The following is a 4721-nucleotide window of genomic DNA, read 5'->3' as shown; positions in this document are numbered from 1 at the left end:
TTAAGGATCAAGGACCACGTTAGAACAAGGAAAAGTTAAAAGCAACATTTCTTTGGCAATTTCCTCCTAAAGCACTGACGTGTCTATGACTTGTCTGCTTTCAAAAGATACCAGAGATTAAAAAGCATAAGTACTATGAAGCCAAAAGCAGAACAGAACAACCAGCACAGAGAAGGGAAGAGACAGATGAAGAGCCAAACATCAAAATGCCACAAACTATATGTGATTCCTCATTTACTGACCAGTAAGATATAAAAATAAAGAATACAAAAATGAAAGTGACTTTTTTTTTGTCTGCAACAGGTTTACTGCCAGAACACAGGTGTCCTGAAAACTACCACTAAATCAAAGCCAAAATGGGAAAGAAAAAGACTCACATCAACATCCTTGTCTTTGGACATGTGGATTCAGGCAAGTCCACCACTACTGGCCATCTGTTCTGCAAAAAATGGTAGGATCAACAAAAGAACCATTGGAAAATTTGAGAAGGAAGCTGCTGAGATGGGAAAGGGCTCCTTTAGTATGTCTGGGTCTTGGGTAAACTGAAAGCTGATCATGAGCATGGTATCACCATTGACATCTCCCGGTGGAAATTTTAGACCAGCAAGTATAATGTGACTAGCATTGATACCCCAAGACACATAGACTTTCTCAAAAACATGATTCCAGGAGTATCTCAGGCCAACTGTGCTGTCCTGATTGTTGCTATTGGTGCTGGTGAATTTGAAGCTGGTATCTCCAAGAAAGGGAAGAACTGTGAGCAAACCCTCTGGCTTATAATTTCTGGTGTTAACAAAATGGATTCTACCATTCCACCCTACAGTCAGAAGAGGTATGAGGAAATTGTTAAGGAAGTCAGCTGGTTACAACTCTGGCAAAGTAGAATTTGTGCCAATTTCTGGATGGAATGGTGACACCATGTTGGAGCCAAGTGTTTATACTCTTGGTTCAAGGGATGAAAAATCACCTGTAAAGATGGCAGTGCCAGTGGAACCACACTGCTTGAAGCTTTAGATTGCATCCTGCCACCAACTCTTCCAACTGACAAGCCTTTGCATCTGCCCTCCCAGGATATCTACAAAATTGGTGGTATTGATACTGTCCCTGTGGGCCAAGTGGAGACTGGTATTCTCAAGCCTGGTGGTCACCTTTGCTCCAGTCAATGTCACAACTGAAGCTGTGCACCATGAAGCTCTGAGTGAAGCTCTTCCTGGAGACAATGTGCTTCAATGTCAAGAACATGTCTGTCAAAGATGCTCATCATGGCAATGTTGCTGGTGACAGCAAAAATGACCCACCAAGAGAAACAGTTGATTTCACTGCTCAGATGATCATCCTGAACCATCCAGGCCAAATCAGGGCTGGCTATGCCCCTGTACTAGATTGTCACACAGCTCACATTGCTTGCAAGTATGCTGAGCTGGAAGAAAAAAATTGATCACCATATTCTAGTAAGAAGCTGGAAGATGGTCCTAAATCCTTTGAATCTGGTAATGCTGCCATCATTGATATGATTCCAGGAAAACCTATATGTGTCTAGAGCTTCTTGGACTATCCTCCTCTGGGTCATTTTGCTGTTCAGCATATGAGGCAGACAGTTGCTGTGGGTGTCATCAAAGCAATGGACAAGAAGGCTACTGAAGCTGGCAAGGTCACCAAGTCTGCCCAGAAAGCTCAGAGGGCTAAATGAATATTACTCCTAATACCTGCCACCTCAGTTTTAAGTGGAAGAATAGTTTGTCTCAATTGGCCATTTAAGTTTAATTGTAAAAGACTGGTTAATGATAACAATGCATCATAAAACCTTTGTAAGGAAAGGAGAATGTTTTGTGGACCATTTGTTTTTTGTGTGTGGCAGTTTTAAGTTGTTAATTTTTAAAACTAATACTAGTACTTTTTGTTGGAAACAACTTGACCAAAAAATCTGTCACAGAATTTTGAGACCCATTAATATGAAAGTTTAAAGAGAAAAAAAATGAAGGTGATTTTGTGTTGATGTGGTATGAACTGATTTTATCTCCTTAAAATAGATTGTACCAGAACATAATAAGCAGGTACCCTGTAAAATGTCATGCAACCTGAAAGATTCTTCTAATATATCTAGAAATCATTCTAAGAACTCATGGGAATTAAAAAGCATTCTTTAATGCCATTTACCTGCCCTCCCAACAGAGAAACCAATTTGCATTTCTAAAAACATAATTGGTGAGCATCTCAGAAAAGAGAACAAACATTGTACATAGAAGACAAATCAATCAGTACACAATAATCCACTTGGTGGCTGATACCTGGGTGTCATGATGAGCCAATTTTTTCCATGGTTCTCACTGTTAATTGTCATGGAAACTGAATCTCTTGTTGTAAAAATGCTAGTTGTCTGAAATGGACCCAGAGCAAAAGGATGCTAGAAAGTACAAATGGAGAGTAAATACCAGGGATAGAGGTCAATGTGGAACATGAAAGAACAGTTATTTCTACTTGCCAAGTGGGAGTTAAACCAGGAGCTTTCAGTTTAGTGCAGAGTTCCTACCGAAATCAGGTATGGCAGAGATGCAGGGAGTAGACATAGCAATTGAGTAGTAGTAGCCCAAGGTACAAGCCCAATGGTCAGCAAGTTGACCACAAAAGGGTTTATATGTTTAGCCCTGTCTCTTCCAGGTCAGCTTGTTCTCAGACTATCTTAAAGATTGTCACCTGAGTTTGCTGTTCTGTTACATTCCCAGCTAGAAGGCTGTGGATCCTTTCTAAAGTATAAGGTGCTAGAATTTGACACGGGTAGTGGCTATGCAAAACATACACACACACACACACACACACACACACACACACACAAAGGAAACTTGAAAGATATAGCCACATATAAGATACAATTAAATGTCAAAATAAAATTAGACACAAATTTCAGAAACAAATAAATAATAATATCTATTCAATGTATGATGGCCCCAAACAAATTAAGACAGCAGAGAACCAGGTGCCATTCCTTAACTAGATTTAATAATCTCTCTTTCCTTTTCCAGCTCCTTCTTTATCATATTTAATGAGACTGTGTATGGCATCTGATAGGAGAGTATTGGCAGCTAACGAATGCTTCTTTTCCTCCATTCAAGCATAAGAATGAAGTAAGGTTAGAAGAAAAGAAATGGCAATTGTGACAGTGCCAAGTGAAACCTGAATACTAATGAATTTTGTCATAAACTCATAAAATTGATACCTTGTGTTACATATTATTTGTATATAATTATGAGATGAAAATGCCATAAAAAAGATTAACCATGAAAAGCAATTAAATTCATAATATGAAAGAGTCATGCTTTGGTGTTTCCTTTTATTCCCTAGAATCCAAAGAGAAAGACTGACAATTTTTTTAAAAGCCATGTGTCAAAGCAAAATAAAACAAACACTATACTAACAAAAATATGATATTGCTCTTTAGGGGGAAAAAAAGTAGTTAAATGACTCTTTTGTATTTTTTTACTTGACTTGTGATCCAAAATACAAATGGTAAGTGCTCTCAGAATAAACTAATATGAAAGTATAGAAGAAAAATTCCAAATATTTTCCAGTCCTTCCTTTGGGAATGATTAGGAGCCATTGTAGTAAAGAAAGATTGGATTTATCCCAGCATCATACTGTGAGGAACGTGCTAAATCGGAGCCAAGATAGGATACCAGGTAACCCTGCGAGGTCAATAGTTTTTATTTATCTGGATATCCATGCAGCAGAGATGATATAAACCAACAATGGATCTCTTTGTCCTAGAAATTAAACCGGAAATCTCAACACTGTTTTCAGTGATTCTTGGCTTTCATTCTGTTAGAAATTCTGCCACATTTCAGTATTTTCATTCTTGTCCTGAATGAAATCAGAAAGCAGAGAGGCACTTGAGAATTCTGCTTTAAATAAAAGTAAATATTTCCAAGTGAGTTTGTGTCTCCATTTAGTATTTTTGCGACCCAATTACTGAGCTTAAATGCTCTACAGATGACATATTTCTTTGTGGTTCGAGTTTATTGAGCCATGGTTAATATTAATATGAATGCTAATATGTGTCTGAAAGGTGTTTAATAAACATTTCATATTCTATTTTTTAATACTTGGTGGAAACTTGTGCAAACAGTAGTTTTATTTTCCATGATGACTAATGGGAACTTGGGTCTATTAACATGTATTTGAGCACATGGGCATTGTTTTTTTTGGTTTATTCCTTATCATTTGGGTGCAAAATGTATAGATGGCAACACTGGATCCATCAGAATCAACTTTATCATTCAACAAATGAATTAATCAATAGGAAGTAAAGCATTTTCTAAACTGCATAGATCTCTTAAATCAAGAAGACCTAATTCTATGTTAAAAAAAAAAAAAAACCTTTGGAATAAAAAAGACTTGCTCTTGGATTTATTTTCCATAGACCAAGTTATATGTCTGTGGTTGGGGTCTGACTTCTAATAGCAACATCACCACTGAAGGATTAAGAGTCACTCTGTCACTAGATCCACACTCCAGAGGAGTTGTTGCTTTCTGTTCCAACTGACAACTGAGGGAGGGTCTTGGTGTCTCAAAGGGCAAATGGAGGAACCAGAAGTGGTGGGGCACTACTATAATCCCAGAGATTACAAGATTTGAGGGCAGTCTCAGCAATTTAGCAAGGTCCTAAGCAACTTAGCAAGACCATGTCAAAATAAAAAGTAAAAAAGGTTGGGAATGTAGTTCAGTGG

The 4721-nt window shown here is 37.7% G+C and overlaps 1 pseudogene; it reads left to right on the top strand.

The window, feature by feature from the left end:
• Window positions 1-356: 356 nt before the first annotated feature.
• On the top strand, window positions 357-1708 carry LOC101965106 (elongation factor 1-alpha 1 pseudogene; annotated as a pseudogene).
• Window positions 1709-4721: the final 3013 nt, after the last annotated feature.

The sequence above is a fragment of the Ictidomys tridecemlineatus genome, chromosome 1 (assembly GCF_052094955.1).
Source record: "Ictidomys tridecemlineatus isolate mIctTri1 chromosome 1, mIctTri1.hap1, whole genome shotgun sequence".
Classification (NCBI taxonomy): Eukaryota; Metazoa; Chordata; class Mammalia; order Rodentia; family Sciuridae; genus Ictidomys; species Ictidomys tridecemlineatus.
This window is presented reverse-complemented; position numbering and strand designations above follow the sequence as displayed.